Here is an 18,900-nt window from a genome sequence, read left to right on the forward strand (position 1 = left end):
AAATTCTTTTTTACATTCTGTTATCCTTAAAAAAACAGATCTTTGCCTTTTAGAAAATCTTTTATTTTGGAAAGAGTAACTTTTAGGAAATCTATCGGTTGTTTCACCCATTCTTTTATTCATTCACAGCACAAATATTTGAGTTCCATTGTACTAAGTATGGGCAAGATTCAGTACCTGGCCTCAAGCAGATTACAGTGTAGTTTACTTAAATGTAATAAATTAAAGAGTTACATGTGACTGCCAACTGATGTTTGCTCTATAACATACTACATACTACTCACTTACTGAAATTAGTTTTGAAACTCCTCAGAAACCTGATATGTAAAACAGAGGAGAAGAGAATTTTGTTTACTAAAGCAGGGTCCTGGAATCATAAGCTCCCATATTTCCATTGGATATCTGGCACAAGCTTTTGAATCATTTGAGGAGCATTTAATAAAAGGATGAGAATTTTTCAAAAGGATGAGAAGAATAGGGTAAGGGGAAACAAACAAACAAAAAAATCCATTTCCTGGGGCTGTTCCCACCCTGGGCCAGATGTTGTCAAGGAGGAAGTAGCCATTGAGACCCAAAATGGACAAGTGTGCATGGGTCTTCTGATGGAGGTTCAACAGCAGCCCCAAATGACCCTGTGGTAGGGATGCATAGCAATAGATACATTTCTTTTTTCTTTTTTTTTATTAAAGATTTTTATTTATTTATTTGAGAGAGAGAGACACAGCAAGAGAGGGAACACAAACAGGGGGAGTGGGAGAGGGAGAAGCAGGCTCCCCGCTGAGCAGGGAGCCCAATATGGGGCTCGATCCCAGGACCCTGAGATCAAAACCTGAGCCCAGACGCTTAACCGACTGAGCCACCCAGGCGCCCCTAGATACATTTATATTTTTCTATTCTTGAAGGCAAAGAACAGATTTCTGATTCTCTGGAAGATCTGGTGTTACAGCTACTGAGTCTTTTTCCTGCCTTCTTTACTTTTCTTTGTGTTCACAAAACAACACTCGATTTTAGCCTAGATGTTTCTTCATTCTTTGAGAGTTGATAATTACAGTTTTTATCTTCGTGAGTTTAGCTGTCCTGACAAATAGTAAAGCTAGCCGTGGCTTGAAGAAGGATGTGGTGGGGGTGTGCATACCGAGGCGCGAGGAGCAGTGTTGCGTTTCTGGTAGATTCAGGACTCTGATTAATAACTGATATTCTCTGGGGTCCTTCGCTGGTCTCCCTGTCTCGCATTCTCTTCTCCTCCTCCTCATACTGAGTATACAGAAAGGAGACCCAAGCTGCTGCATTTACTCTCCCTTACACTCTGCCCCAGTTCCGAGGCACCAGGGACTCCTGAGGGGATTTCAGGCCTTGAGAGCCGCCGGATCGCTGCTGCTGCCTCAGGCCAGGGAACCCTAACTGAGCTGTTCACCTGGTAAGCCGTCTCCAGCTTCTCTGTGTTTTCCTTTTATGGGTTATGTTATTTTCCTACGCTTTAGTTTTTACTTTCCATCTTATTTTAATATTATTTCACCCACTTATCTGCATGCCAGAGTTCTTTCTAGTACTCCACTCTGAACATATTTATTGCTAGAAAACTCTCAAAAATTTTCCAGCATCCCGTATTTCCATTGTGTGTCTAATTGCCAGCACCCCCGGAATGCACGGAGAGCTTCCTCAGTCTCTTTCTATCCAACACTTAGCATAACAGCGAGACCTAATTACATGCTTGGTACGATAATAAATAGATGATTTAAAAAATCTGAATCTTGAAGATTTTCTTTCTATGAATATATGCTATAGCGTAACCTAGGTATGCTCTCCCTAGATGGATGTATAATATTGGAAAAGGTAGTTCTGGAAAATGTGAAAAATAATCATAGGAAAATAGCTTCTCCTATGTTTGTGTTTCTAGAGTGTTAGTCATGTTCACTGTCTTATTACACAGAGGCTAAAAGATAAGAGTTTATGTTATATGCCTAAAAGCATTTTTAGACATTTTTTTGTTTCATACTGGCTGCTTAGCCCTCTAACGAAGCATCATGCTTCTTAGCACAATTACTGAATAGAACGATTTGTTGAGGTCTTGCTTCAGGCTGAAGATCTGGATTCTGGAAAGGATCTATGACCTCCCCAGCATCCCCCAGATAGATAGATTTAAATTCAAGTAGGTAGGGACAGAAGGGCTCATTCCACACTGCAACTCCTGAAGAATCTGTGAAAAATAGAGGGCATATCTCCAGGTTAAGACAATAACCACATGTTTGAAGGTGTCTTAAGGCAGCCCAAGTTTTTCGTATTACTGATAGACACACAGGTGAAGGAACATCCATTTCATAAAGACATTGTAAATTTAAATAGGTATGTTTTGAAAATACGTTCATGTAACTAACACCATTGATATTTTTCCTGATAGAGTTGCCAGCGTTACATAGCATCATATACTCCGATATGTACACATGTACACTCTCAAGAAATCATTTATCCTTAAATAAAGACCAACATTAATTTAAATTAACTGTTTGCCTACAACTAGGGAGCAGCTTATGGACTAAGAAAATGTGTGATTATACAATCATTTTTTTTTCAATAAATATTGGCTTGGTGCTGCTGCTTTGATGAGCTCTCCATGACTTATCCTCAAATGCAGATGCTAACATTCATAATTTGAACTGGTATAATCCTAATTCTTTCAGATGCACACTCTCACACTCCTCAGTTGTATTTCTATTCTAACACAATATCATGATGTAATTATTTGCTTACATGTCTGACTACATTTAAAACTGTGAGCTTCTCGATGCAAAAGGTGACCTATTTATTGTATGTATAGTAACTAAGGAAAATAAGGGCAATCAACGTATGTTTGTACAATAAATGTATAAATGAATCAATGAATGAATAGACTAGACTTGAGCAAGTAAATTGATTTTAGGTACTCAATTCTTTGAAAAGGATTTCAAGCTCTACACTGCCTTACATGTATATATACTATTAAATAACAAAAATTCAACCAAATAAATTTTAAAGATCTAATTGGCTGTATTAATTGACTCATGAATCAGGCAGCATCCCATCTAGCATGTAAAGGGGAGCTTCAAAGAGTTACAAAGGAGGAAAGGTTTTTAAAGGTAGAGCTGGAATGGGAAAAAATATTAGCAAAGAATCCATTGTTTTAGGCAAGATTGCCCTCCTAACAAGAATGAAAGGAGTCCTCAGTAATTTCCTAGTTCTGACCTGGAAATTCCCATGTTGACTGGCTAACAGATACATTTCTGGGGAATTGTAACTGTAGTCAGGATAGGTATTAAGTCTTGGTTTACTGATTTGGGGCCTTAACCTGAGTAATGCCATTTTGGGCTTTTGGTTTTCTTTCAAAAGTACAAACATGCATTAATATATGTGTATATGTTCACATGCCCACACAGTCTGAATTCTTATAATGTGCCAGACTTTGGGCTTAGTACTTTATGTACAAGTTTATTGAACCTCACTCTACATATGAGAGAATTGGTCTAGAGAGATCAGGAACTTACATCAAGTCACACAGATGAAAAGTTTGCAAGTTATGATTGATTTCAAGGCTTATTAATTTTTCTACAAAATGATTCTAAAGTTTGATATTCTCCACTAATATTATATGTTGATAAATAAAAATGGTCTGTAAAAATAGGTGTATACAATCTTAACTCCCAAGAGATTTTGCAAGTCCAAAAATTAATTAAATATAAAGAAATGTGTCTGTAGTTGAGAATGAGAAGCAACCTTAAAATGATAAATCTTCCTAGAAACAGTAGAGGAATTATAAAGAGAATTGAGACAACAGAGACATCATTTATTTTTATGAGGAAAAAGCTGAATCAAGGGCTTTGTAATAGCTATTGAAGAGAAAGAAAACATCCGTAGCTAGGCTTTTTGTTTTCAAGTGATATGTGACATTTACTTTTGATTAAAGATGAATTGAGTTGTAGTATTGGGTTGTATCATCAATTATTAGTTGAACATCTCATATGTACCAGAATCTTCACTATGTGCTAGAATACAGCAGTAAAGTAAAAACTAAATGTCTTTGTCCTAAGAGATTTTAGATTTTATCAGTAAAGACATACATTAAATAAATGTCTGCACAAATATTGTGATGAATATTCTAATATGAAATATTCTAATACAAAAAATATATAACATTGTAGGACATAAAAGTGAGAGAAATAATACAGTCTCGGGATCAGGAAAAGTCACTCAGTGGAGAAAATATTTAAGCTGAAATTGTAGGAGCTTCTTATTTGATATCAGCCTAAGAGAGTCTCTGCTTTTAAAAGAGCTTCAGTGAAATTGATTGCTTTTTATGTGTCCATGTTTAAAGCAAAAAGGAGAAATCTACCCCCTGCTCTATCCCCATTTTCATGGATATCCTCTATTTGTCTGTCTTTCTGTCTATCTATCTATCTATCAAGCTACCTACCTACTCATCAAGAAAGAGAGAGAAGAAGGAAGGAAGGAAGGAAAGAAGGAAGGAAGGAAAGGAGGAAGGAAAGATAGAAGGGAGGAAGGAAGGAAGGAAAGGAGGACAGGAAAGAACTGTAGAGGTGGCAGATGGACTCAATAAGAAAGGAAGATGACAACAAAACAGGTCAATGGGATATGTATCACTGAAAAATGAAGCCTTGACTCTTGCCTCATGTCATACAGATATGCAGATGTGTTTGGTCTTTTTGTCCATGCTATCATTACAGGTACACACACACACACTTGTTTCCAAGATCAAAAAATACTTTTTTTCCCTATTGTCTAACTATAGTCTAAGGTAAAGCAGTATTAGAGTCTGCAGTTCAAGTAAATTTAAATGGTCACACTTTTGATTCATCTCATTTTAATTCCCAGAGAACAGCCTCCTACATATTCAATTTATATTTACATACAGTTTTGTTAATCACCCCGTGAATCAAGAACGTAATCCTCTTTTTAAATGAAATGGCAGCATTGGTAGAACCAACACTCTCTTTCAATGTATGAGAGCCATGCTAGGAGGCAAGTAGGAAGATGCCAGGGAAGGAGACATGAATGCTGCCCAGTCCCGCATATCATGCAGTTCAGCCTATGTTGTAAGGTCTTCACTGTTTCAGACAGAGGATTTTTCTCATTTGCAGATATGAACTATGCTCTTCAGGAAAACCGTATTCATTTTGGTATGATCAGCAGTGTTCATCACTAATCCATATATTCTGAGGCTGACTATAAGTTACAGATTTTATTCTTATAACAGGTTTTTTGTGCTTTTATTTGCCATCACTATGATCTCTTTGTATCTTTAGCTCATTTACAGTTTTGTTGGCACATCATCAGCAAGAGGGAATTTTCATCACAATCACTTCATACATTGATAAGAATTTCCAAAGATAGCTCTATTGATCTATCATGTGAGCAACACCCTTAGGAAACAGAGAAGATGGGATTTCTAAAGTGCTGTAGTTATTTGAAATATAGACAGAGAATAAAGACTTTTATCTTTCTTAAATATTTTCACCATCTGAACACAAGACTTAAATCTTATGTAATGGCATAAAAATTCTTATCCTCTAAATAATTTATGAAAAAAATCCTATGTAAGTACAGACTTTGAATGTATACGTGCTATGAGAAGCAATCTATTATTCATTCTTCTTGCAATTCTACTATATAGAAAAAAAAGTTTATTATGTTAGAAAAGGAAACAAAAACATGAAAAAAGGAGTGAAAAGAAATTAAGTTTGACAATGCTGCTAAACTAGCTTTGGGTTCCTCATGTCTCATTTTATATAGTCAAGTCTATGTGAGAATCTCATGAGCACCAGTGGATGGATTCCCTTGGAGTACTGACAAACAACACTGCTCTCAATCTTTTCTTACTCCTACTCCTCTTGCGTTTATTTTGGGAACTATTATACAGACATTGTCTTCTTTATGTTATCCTCCTCCTAAAGAATATTGAACACTTAAGTATCAAATTAGAAATATATGAGATGGTTAAGCCCACTGTCAATACTTACCTGATACTTTGAATTTATTTCCTTATACAGTTTTTCCTGAGAAACTGTTTCTTACTGCTCCTTACATGTTTTGATTATTCTCTTTTATTATGCTCCATTTGCAGTGTCTTTTACATTTTCTCTTATTTTTAAGGTAAATATATGCATTTTTCCTTTTTCTGGCTCAACAGTTACTGAAACAAAATGAATAATGTTGACGGCTGGAATACAGACAAAGATTTCTGCTTTCAATACCAGCACAGTGCCATATATGCTGCAGGTACAGTGAAAATTAAGTACATTGTTTAAGTACATAGCAAACTTAAAACATTCATTTTTTCATTCATTTCTCCACTTTCAGTAAATAATAATTAGACCATACTGCTGGACAATGTACGAGATCCGATTTAAGGTTCTTAATGGGTTGAATTTGGCACTTAATTTGAAACCAAATTTGGCTTATTGATTAACACACATCAAAATGGTCCCTTGTAGAATGGACCCACATATAACCTTTAGCTCACTTCTACTGCTACTTATGTTGAATTCAATTAGCCCATCAAGAAATAACTGTTGTGTGCCAAGTTTTGTAATTAGCATATATATTGAGTTTGGTTAGAGAGGAGGACAGAGTGGTTAAAGAAAGTGACATTTAAAAATAGAAAAAGGACAACAAGACAAGAAAAGAAAGGGAAAGAAAGAACAGAAAAGAAAGATGAAAACCATCTGGTCCATGCTTTGAAATACTTAAGATCTATTTAGTTATCTAAGTCTGAGCCAGGTAAGTGCTGGGGCATACGATTAAATGGGTGTATGCAGCTTTCCAGTGCTTCCCAGATTGTCTATAAAGACTTGAACAAAGAGAGTGATCAACACAGCCCAGCAAATAAACTTCAGAGGGGCCCAGAACCAGAGCCTTTTCTATGGGGGAAGAGTCATGGCCAGCACTCAAGAGTACATTTTAGGCAATTCTCTGCTGGGTCACATTTACATATTCTTCTGATGTTCTTGTCTCGCAGAGTCATCCAGGATACTAGAAAAAAAAATTACAAGTTGATATTTTATCCAATTTTAGAACATACGGATGGATGATATTGCACTGGGAATCTAGAGAAAGTAAGTGCTCTTATTTTTTCTTTCGAAGTATCATGAAGTATTTGGGTTATAAATTAGTCATTGACAGAAGTATAATATTTGAATTAATAAATATAATTGATAAAAACATTTAAAGGACATATTTTTGATGGACCTTCCAAATGTTTTGCTTCAGAATGGAATAGTGGGAACATACCAACTTTGAAGACATACAAATATTCAGATATTGACTCATCATTTAATTTGTGGATTAAGTAATCAGATAAGTTAATCTATTTGCTACCAATTTACTCTATCAGCAGAATTCAAATCGTATTACTTGCTTCTTTGAATTGTTCTGTGAATTGAATAATGTAACATTTATACCATTTGTGAATCACTGAATGCAAGGCTTGAGCCATGGTAGATGCTAAAGGAATGGTGGTTGATCGATGATTATGATGATGATGATGTTGAAGAATAAGATGACAATAAAAAAGATGATAAAGCTTGATGGTGAAGATATTCAATAAATATTAGTATGATTTCTTCAGAAAAGATCACATTGACTTAATGTAGGATTATGAAGTATTGTAAGTAGGAGCCATGATTGGGGTCAATTTCAGAAGTGTAGTGAGTAGATTTAAAATTCACACAATGAAATAATAATTTCTTAAAAGACTTTATTTATTGAGAAAGAGAGAGAAAGAGAGAGAGAGCAAGCACATGCAAGTTGGGGGAGGGGTAGAGGAAGAGGGAGAGGGAGAGAAAGCTCAAGCCGACTCCCCACTGAGTGCCGAGCTCCATCCCAAGACCCTGAGATCATGACCTGTGCTGAAATCAAGAGTCGGACACTTAACCGACTGAGACACCCAGGCGCCCCACACAATGAAATAATATTATGGAGGAGAAATTACATGTTAACATTTGGATTTCATTGAAAATTAATTCCATGCAAGTGGTGGGTTAAAAGCAATAGAGAGGGAGAGAAGGAGGGATGGAAGAATGGAGGGAGGGAGGGAGGGGGAGACATAGTAACTGGAAAAAGGAGACATAAAATAAGCAATAATATACAGAATAGCTGCTAAATTGATTTAAAGAATTCCCCTAAACAATATTTTACTTTGGGTTTAGTACCTTTTTGGTGAACTAGAAATTTGTCCTGTGGAATCTTAAAGTATCAGTAATCACTTGATTATGTAGAAGAAAAAATATAGAAAATTATAGTGATAATTTGGTAATATATAATTGAACCATCCTAAAAAGTCTTGGTGATATTTAATGATTAGCAAAATATACTTAAATCACTTGACATGAACACTCAATATTGCCTTCAAAAGAAGAACATCTTCATTTTTTCTCATCTTCCAAGCTTTATGGCTCTTTGAAGAAATGTTAGCTTTAATATATAAAGTTATCTTTAAGGCAGGTTTGTTGTATTGTAAGAGTAAGCTTCCCTGAAGGAAATGCCACAGATCATATGCCATGATATTGAAGAGCTTATTTCCTGAAAGTCTGGCAAGAATTTCTAAGAAATGTGTGCCCTTCTCTTAACTAAACCAAGAGTGCTTATTCTAATGTAGAAAATAAGCCAGACCTGTATTTTGCACTGTGGAAATAAGACAGTAAGGATTTTTTAAAACTGTTTTTATAATCTAAGTAATATTTAAAGTACAGTTTTTTGTAGACTTAAAGAATTCTTCTGTAAAAAATCCTGAACTATAAAAATTTCAGGGGATACCTGGGTGGCTCAGTCATTAAGCATCCAACTCTTGATTTTGGCTCAGGTCATGATCTCAGGGTCCTGAAATCGAGTCCCACATCAGGCTCTGTGGTGAGCGTGGAGCCGGCTTAAGATGCTCTCTCTCCTCCTCCTTCTGCCCCTCTTCCCCACTTGCACATGTGCATGTGTGCATGTGGGTGCTCGCTCTCTTTCCCTCTAATAAACAAACTTCAGAAGGTAGAAATTTTAAAAATATCCCTTAGCATATTTTTATACTTTATAAAGGAAAAACATTCTTCAGCTTTACGTTTTAATGATGTGAAAGTTGGTTATATGGCTCTCCCTCTCTCTCTCTCTCACACACACACACACACAACCTGTTATCTGTGCATATATGATACTACTATGTGATATTAGTATAAATATTATACAACTATATTAAAATATATGCATGTGTGTGTGTGTTTTTAAATTTTTCTTTGCCATGGCCATCTCAAGAATATCCACTAAATTGCATTTCCTACTTCTGATAATATTCATTGGTAGTTCTGTTATTTACTAAAATGATAAATTATTATAAAATTATTTAAATGGTATCGAAAGGATATTGTTTTAGATGTGAAGTAATGAAATTTGATTTTGTGATCTTTTTAAAAAGTTATTGCTTTCCTTTAAAAATGCTTTTTGGGCCATAATTTGATATTACAAATTGAGAAATGACATCCTTACTTATTAAGAAAATTATCAGAAGGGAACAAAGTTATCTATGTTTAAAAACCTTAAGAATAACTTAAAGTTAATGTACAGTGTTTTTCAGAATAAATTTTCTTCAATGAACATTTGAAATATTTAATGAACTTGAGAAGTATTTATAAATGTTGAATAATGCAACCTGTTGGGGTGAACTTAGTCTTCAGGTTTTTTGATATCTGAGTTTCCTTTTATAATATGAATATGAATGTGTTATAATTATTGTTTTATTGCCACAATTCAATTGAATTTTTCTTATATTTTTTCTTGTATTTATATTTAATATGCTGCTGATAAAATAGAATTTTGATTAATATTGTTAACACTATTTGAGGAACCACTGTTTATAAGATATTGTCTTAGGAATAGAAAAGATTGAAAAAGATACCAGGCTTAAGACATTAAAAGGTGTATGCTTTCAATAGAATGCTGTAAGATGTAATAACTGAACTGTGCATGTTGTTCTATGGGAACTCAATAACTAGTTAATTTTTCCTTAGCATTTTGTTATATATTCTACTTCATAAATCTGATACCATTTTGCTTTTACCATTTCTATAGTATTCAATACTAAATGGTTTATGATAAATGATCTTTTCTTGTTGGCTCTTTGCATGTTGGTGGTGAATGCTGGATTAATATAAAAATACTTGAAGACTAGGGGCGCCTGGGTGGCTCAGTCGGTTAAGCACCTGACTCTTGGTTTCAGCTCAGATCATGATCTCAGGGTCATGAGGTGGAGCCCTGCATCGGGCTCTGTGCTCAGTGTGGAGTCTGTTTCAGATTCTTTCTCTCTGCCCCTCCCCACATGCATCCACCCTCTCTATCTCTCAAATAAATAAAATCTAATACATTTTTAAAAATTTTTATTTATTTATTTGAGAGAGGGAGAGAGTGTGTGTGAGTGGGGCTGGGGCAGAGGGAGAGGGAAAGAATCTCAAGCAGATTCCCTGCTGAGCATGGAGCCTAATGTAGGGCTCCATCTCGTGACCCTGAGATCATGACCTGAGCCAAAATCAGGAGTCAGATGCTTAACCAACTGAGCCACTCAGGCGTTCCTATGTATAATATTTACATTATGTATCCTTACTCTATTAAGGGGGATATTTTCATCCATGTGTTTGTCTCAATTTATTTTAAAATTACACAATTAAACATTTTAACCAAAGTGGTACTATTTTGATAACAATATAATTCATTTTAAATGAGAACGTTGGAACAAATGGGTAAAAATCAAAACACAGTAAATAACCTATGTGATAAATCATTATTTTTAAAATCTCAATTAAATAATACCAATGTCAACACAAGGTTTTCATTCTATTTGTTGTTAATGTATTTTGGGGGCATTTCTATAAAGTTTTTCCAAGTTTCATTCAGTGAGCATAAATGTATTGCATGCAAATATGCAAAGTATCATGCAAACATCGTGTAATATGATAATGATTGAACTCCAACCTTGTTATCAAGGAGTCCACAAGATAATAGGAGCAATTGTCAACATACAGGCCACTGAAATACTATGTGGCACAATGTAAAGCATACAATGGAGGAATTTTGGAAGAGACAAATCAATCAGGTGGAGGAGGCATTTAAGATGAGTACTGAAGGATACATACAAGTTAATAAGGAGAAAGAACAGTGTTGGGGAGAGGAGATAGAGTGATGAGGGAGAGTAACACATCTGTATATCGAGAATAAAGGGGAAGAGGACACTGGAATTAGAAATGTGTTAGAATTAAACGAATGTTTAAGTGAAGGCCATTTTGTATCATCCTTGGCCATTTATCCTGAAAAGAATGCAGAACGTCCCAGAGATTGCAAAAAGGAAGTGATAACCAAACCTATGTGTTCTAGAAAAATTTATTACTGCTGAGTACTAAACATAGTGAGCATTTGTACATGTCCATATACTATGTTAGCATCATTTGAATTCTTTGTAGGAAGTACATCTTGCTTACTGGATGTTTTGGGATAAAGAAAAATATATTGCCCTGAATTGTAGTGTTTTCTAGTCATTTCCCTAGTAAAAAATAAGCTTCCTAAGGATGGGGACCATAACTTTTACTCCACACAGAGTATTTTACATAATAAGATATTAATGACAAGGCTTTGAATTCACAGGCAGTTTCACCCTCGTTTGGGATTGTTGGGATGCATGCCAGATTACACGGAATGCAGTTTTAACAGGAAATAGTTTCTTCTCTGTGGACGCTGCTGCTCTTTTTCCTCAGCAACAATCAGTTTCCCTGGCTTCTATTTTTGCCTTTAAAAAGAAAAAAAAAAAACTAAAAAAACATTAATTATAGGGATCTCAGTAAGATAAGAAGATGAATTGACTTTTCTGTTTCTACATACCAGTATCTCAGTGGTAAAATAAAGTCTTTTTCCCTGCTCTCTTTTAAAGGGGATTATTTTGTAGAAGTTCAATGCTACCAAGAAATTGGTAGTGTTTATTGCTTGTCTCTAATGGAAATTACATTTTATGGGGAATTGAGATTGATTATCCTTATCTTGACAAGTGAAGATTGAGGGCGTATACTATGGAATAGTGTACAATCTCAACCGCGAAGAGGAATGTTTAACACCTTAGTTACTAGGTGTTTAAGACCAGGATAACAGAAGGGTCTATTTGATGCAACCATTTCTAATTTTAAAAATTCACAGTATTTAAGATCTATATAGTGAACTATTATGCTTTTACTGATTTGTTTTCCTCAAAACAACAAAAGATCTCACTTTATTGATTAAAAGAGATCTGTTTGGTTTCAATTTTACTTATATATTGAGGATAATAAGGGAAGAAGTGGACAAACAGCATATAATTATTATAGTTGCTATTATTGTGAGAAATTTGTCTGTTTTCCTAACAGCAGATGTAAGAAAATACTAATTCCTAATAATGCTGATCTCTGTAAAATATATCTCAACCCTTACCCTCACACTGTGTTCCTAGAAATTAATAATAAAAAGAATACATTATCTAATAAAATAAAATATTATCTTAACAATATTGTTTTTATAAAATATAAATTTCAGGCCTAATTATATTATAATTTAGTTGTATCTATAAAATCACCTATGGACATATTGAGCTATCTAAATCCCTTGTATTATGTTCATTGTCTTAATGCCAATGACCTAAAAAATGATTTAAAATAACCAAGACCCAGTTATATGGAAAACAAATTCTGGAGATGCAGTATACAGCATGGTGGCTAGAGTTAATAATGCTGTACTGTATATTTGGAAGTTGGCAAGAGAGTAGATCTTAAAAGTTCTCATCACAAGGAAAAAAACAACTATATATGAGGTGATAGATGTTAACCAAACCTATTGTGGTAATAATTTCATAATACATACAAATGTATATGATATCAAATCATTACACTGAACACATTAAACTAATACAATGTTATATACCCATTATATCTTAATAAAACTGAAAACATTTTGTAAAAAATACTGGAAACCTAAGAATTTTATCTTATTCCTAATTTGGAAGCCAAATTTTAAAAATTACATGAGATTATATAAATACATATATGATGATACAGCTGCTGAATCTCATTATATAATCTCATTATTTCAATGTCAAGACAACTGGGGATTAAATATCATACTGAACTTCTGAGAATATTATTGAATATAATTTTGAATGGACTGATGTATAGATCTTATGACCTAGAGGCACAGAGAAAAGCTCATCTTTCTGAAGATACTTTAATACTGTCACTTGATATTTCACTGCTCAAGAGTGATTTTTTGCATTCTAAAAAGTGTTTGCAGCTACATCATAAATACCCTCAGAGGAAGGAACCCCACCATTTTACAACCATTTAATACCTTTATTATTATTTAGTTATCAACTTGCACTCCAGCTGACAACTAGTATCTAATACATAGCGTATTTTGACACAGGGGAGAGCAGTAAGCTTGAAGCATGAAACCATTGCCCAAAGAAGGTTCCCCTGGTTAAGCACTGTGCACCCAAAATGTAGCAAGGAAAGCTATCCACCCAGGGGAAATGAAAACAGGGGTCAATGAGGTAGGTCAGGAGAGCTGTAGGAGCTGAGAAGGACAGTGATTACCTGGGCTTATGTCATGATTTTCCCTAAGGCAGGGCTCGACCTCAAGTAGCAGTAAGTATGTTCCCATCATTGTTGCACTAGTAGTAATCTATAACATTCAGTTAATTTGCTTCACCTACTGAACAAGATGGGTTCCTTAGTTGTCACTGTAAATATAATACCTGAACATGTAGGGTCATAGAGAAAACTAAACCTGTGGGAAATCATTTGGCTTAATAGCATTTTATCTGGAAGATCAATGTACAAATCTCTTTGAATTTAAATTATTGACCATCTTTATGTTATTAAATATTTATACATTGTATGAAGGGGAAGATTTACTGACCATTTATACAATTGGAACCAGAAATAATTTCATTATACAATATGATATACATTAGATTTTTAAAAAGACTTTTAGGTGAAATAGATATATATTTCTGAAATAGAAAAAAATATATTTGTTACTATTTTACTATGCAATGGAAGTTTGAAATCCAGTTTATTTAGAAGTGTATTATTGAATAATATATTAACTAACACGAAGTTTTCGATATTAAAAAGGAAAAACATGTACTTTGTCTTTCAAAGAACTTTAAAGAGAATTTGTCACAACGCTGTTTTTTAATTGCAGTCCATAAACAACTTTAAGTTGTAATGTTTATGACATAGTTTTAATAGAGCAGCATACTTTGTAATTGTGAGTTTTATATTTGTATATTGTGTTAAGAAATCGCAAAACTAGATTTTGTATGCAATATATGGAATTTTTTAAGGCTAACTTAGCACAAATGTTACTTCAGACTTCACATGTCCATTGAATGTGCTCAATAAACATTTGTTGAATGGAAGTGTATTGTATCTAATTCCTAGCTGAAAATATTTCATCTTGGTGTTGTTTCACATGAATGATCAGTGCTAAAGCACTAAAGCACTAAAATTAGAATTACATAGCAGAAGAGCAGTATGTGATTTTACCATGATCGTTAGAGTTTATGGGATTAAGGCATTTTATCCTTCATTTGAGTTACCATCTCAGAGCCTGATTACTCCTTACTTTCATTTATGAATCTGAATAAATGTAGCATAGACGCTGTAGCTATTGCATATTCGACTTTATCCATCACCACTGCTAATGATTATTTGGCCCTGAGGATTAAGTACATCTCCTTCAGTATGCCCGGTCCTGTGCTTCGTGAATGCATTAGCCCCTTTGACCTTCCCTAACTGATCAGGGGCACAGTTGTAAATTGCAGATTGGGAGCAATCTTTTATTTCTTTGATGTTTTCAAAGTGACTGAATAATTTCACACTGAGTGCAAAGTAACTGGAGATAAAGAATATTTCAAGATATGTGAAGTAAAGGTGTGAGATGGATAATTAATTACGTTTTTTGTTAATAATGTATCGTGTTTACCCCTGCATTCATTCTGTCCTAAAAAACCATCCACTAAAAGATTCTTGGAATTTTAAATAGAAATACCAAATAAGATTTGTAGTAGAAATCACATGTTATACTATAAATCACTATACATAAATGTTATCAATATAATGGCTAATCCTTTTTCATTTAGAAAGTTACAATGAAATTAAACAAGCAAAGGCAATACGTGAAATGCTGTATTTACAGCAACTAGTGAAGAGCAACTAACAAACTTCGTGAGACAGATCCAAATAGATATTCCAATTCAGTTTCTTTAGGTCAGTTTGGGAAGCTTATTTAATCTTTAAACTTCAGTGTCTTCTGTATACTGAAATCAGTCATGCAAGCCTAGGTAATTGTCACAAGAATTAAATACCACAGTATACACAAAAGCACCTGCACAGTGCTTGGCACATAGTAGGTGCTAGTGGAATGGCTGCCCTTTCATTTTCTCTTTTTCAGTCTTTAGTGAGTCCAAATATTTCACTATTTTAAGTCTATCTTCAGATGTGTCATTTGTATTTTTTTTCCTTCTTTCATTGGGAAATGAGCATTTACATTGACACTCGAGTGAATATATACTCTTATCTTTGAGCATGGATTCTGAGAGATTTCTAAAGAACTGCAACACTTGCTTTAGCTGTTGCAATAGATTCAAGAACTGCCATTGTAAGAAGAGTTGTGAAATGCTGACCTACAAAACTCAAACGCTAAGTTTCCTTGGTTCTTTCTGTTTTTGCATCCTCCCCAGATCTTGGGAGCTATATTAATTTGCCATAGCAATATCCTTAGAAACCTGATTTAAACTCACTCCCTGCAGAAGCTTGCCCTGATTACACAAGGCTTACTATAAGTGCTCCTCTTCTCTGCATTTTATTAGTAATTACGTTAAATCCTCAAATAAAATATCATATATTTGAATATTACAATTTGTTTTTTCCTAACTTGAATAAAGATTGGGATGTTGTTTAGTTTCTTTAACATATTAAGAGAGGATTTGCTAAGTAAATTAAGAATCAGAGTAGATATTTTTGTGGGTGAAGGGGTATTTGAATCATAAAAGAAAAGATGTTTCAAGTATCTTTAAAGGTTTTAGAATCATTTTGAAAATAATTATATGTTAATTAGACACAATATCTGTACATAAATGCAAATTAATCTAATCTATTAGGCAATTCTACTTGGCTACATAGTTTGGGATATTACAACCAATTGGACAGAGTAAGGCTGTGTTCTTTATAAATATCTTTTCATTACTATTGAGAATATGTATTCAAATTGTTCCAATTGGTACATTTCGGAGTATTAAGTTCTACTAGATTGGCATTTTTTTGTTTTGTTTTGTTTAATTGAACTTGTTTTGGTCTTGTAAAGATTTTGATATTTTTAAAAAATATATGTTCTGTACCTTAAAAAAAAAAACAAAAACAAAAAAGCCTGGAAACTCATTTAAGAAGAAAACTCATTTACCTTCATTGACATCTTTGTTTCTGTCCTAGTCCCATGGTGTCTCAGCACAGAGGCTCAAATATTGCTGACAAACTGATTCAGAACAGCATTACCATATATTTTTGCACAATTGTTCCTCATTAGTTGGATAACATAAAAATCATCTCAGTGCTTGTCCCCATTTTCTAACAATGCTTTTAAAATGTACATTGGTTATGTATTTGTCCTTATATAGGGAAGTATTATCTTCAGGAAAGTAATGATAATTTCATGTAATATGAGTTAAAATTGCTAAATTTTAAAGGAAAGAGAATTTATAACCATTCCAAGTAAAGAAGAAGATATTTTTGTGGCACCTCAAATTATTTCTTATTGTCCTTAGATTTTGAACATTTAAAAATGGTAATGATTCACTATTATTAAGTCTAGATGAATGTTAATTATTTCATGGGTATTGAAACAATATCACATAGCTATTTCAATTAAGTTGTGCATAAAGAAAGTATAATCTAATCTGCAAGAGACTCATTTTAGACCCAAAGACACCTCCAGATTTAAAGTCAGGGGGTGGAAAACCATTTACCATGCTGATGGACATCAAAAGAAAGCTGGGGTGGCAATCCTTATATCAGACAAATTAGATTTTAAACCAAAGACTATAATAAGAGATGAAGAAGGACACTACATCATATGTAAAGGATCTATCCAATAAGAAGATCTAACAATTTTAAATATCTATGCCCCTAACATGGGAGCAGCCTATTATATAAGCCAATTAATAACAAAATCAAAGAAACAATAATACAATAATAGTAGGGGACTTTAACACTCCCCCCTCCCCCCCACTGAAATGGACAGATGATCTAAGCAAAAGATCAACAAGGAAATAAAGGCTTTAAATGACACACTGGATCAGATGGACTTCACAGATATATTTAGAATATTCCATCCCAAAACAACAGAATACACATTCTCCAGAATAGATCACATCCTGGGCAAATCAGGTCTCAACTGGTACCAAAAGACTGAGATCATTCCCTGCATATTTTTGGACCACAGTGCTTTGAAACTAGAACTCAACTACAAGAGGAAATTTGGAAAGAACTCAAATACATGGAGGCTAAAGAGCATCTTACTAAAGAATGAATGGGTCAACCAGGAAATTAAAGAAGAATTAAAAAAAATTCATGGAAACAAATGAAAATGAAAACACAACTGTTCATATCTTTGGGATGCAGCAAAGGTGGTCCTAAGAGGAAAGGATGGCACCATACAAGCCTTTCTCAAGAAACAAGAAAGTTCTCAAATACACAACCTAACCCTACACCTAAAGGAGCTGGAAAAAGAACAGCAAATAAAACCTAAACCCAGCAGGAGAAGAGAAATAATAAAGATCAGAGTAGAAGTCAATGAAATAGAAACCAAAAGAACAGGAGAACAGATCAACGAAACTAGGAGCTGGTCCTTCTTTTTTTTTTTTTTTTTAAGATTATATTTATTTATTTGACAGAGAAAGACACAGCGAGAGAGGGAGCACAAGCAGGGGGAGTAGGAGAGGGAGAAATAGGCTTCCTACTGAGCAGAAAGCCCGATGTGGGGCTCGATCCCAGGACCCTGGGATCATGACCTGAGCCAAAGGCAGATGCTTAAAGACTGAGCCACCCAGGCACCCCAGGAGCTAGTTCTTTGAAAGAATTGATAAGATTGATAATCCCCTGGCCAGACTTATCAAAAAGAAAAGAGAAAGGACCCAAATAAATAAAATCATGAATGAAAGAGGAGAGATCACAGCCAATGCAGAAGAAATACAAACAATTATAAGAACGTATTATGAGCAACTGTATGACAGCAAATTAAATAATCTGGAAGAAGTGGATGCGTTCCTAGAGACCCATAAACTACCAAAACTAAACCAGGAAGAAATAGAAAACCTGAACAGACCCATAACCGGTAAGGAAATTGAAACAGTAATCAAAAATCTCCCAACAAACAAGAGCTCAGGGCCAGATGGCTTCCCAGGGGAATTCTACCAAACATTTAAAGAATTAATACCTATTCTTCTGAAACTGTTCCAAAAAATAGAAATGGAAGGAAAACTTCTGAACTCATTTTATGAGGCCAGCATTACCTTGACCCCAAAACAGGATAAAGATCCCATCAAAAAGAAGAACTACAGACCAATATCCCTGATGAACATGAATGCAAAAATTCTCACCAAAATACTAGCCAATAGGATCCAACAGTACATTAAAAGGTTTATTTACCAAGACCATGTGGGATTTATTCCTGGGCTGCAAGGTTGGTTCAACATCGGCAAAACAATCAATGTGATACAATACGTTAATAAAAGAAAGAACAAGAATCATATGATCCTCTCAATAGATGCAGAAAAAGCATTTGACAAAGTACAGCATCCTTTCTTGA

This window comes from Phoca vitulina, unplaced genomic scaffold (assembly GCF_004348235.1).
Source record: "Phoca vitulina isolate PV1807 unplaced genomic scaffold, GSC_HSeal_1.0 scaffold8, whole genome shotgun sequence".
In the NCBI taxonomy this organism is placed as follows: Eukaryota; Metazoa; Chordata; class Mammalia; order Carnivora; family Phocidae; genus Phoca; species Phoca vitulina.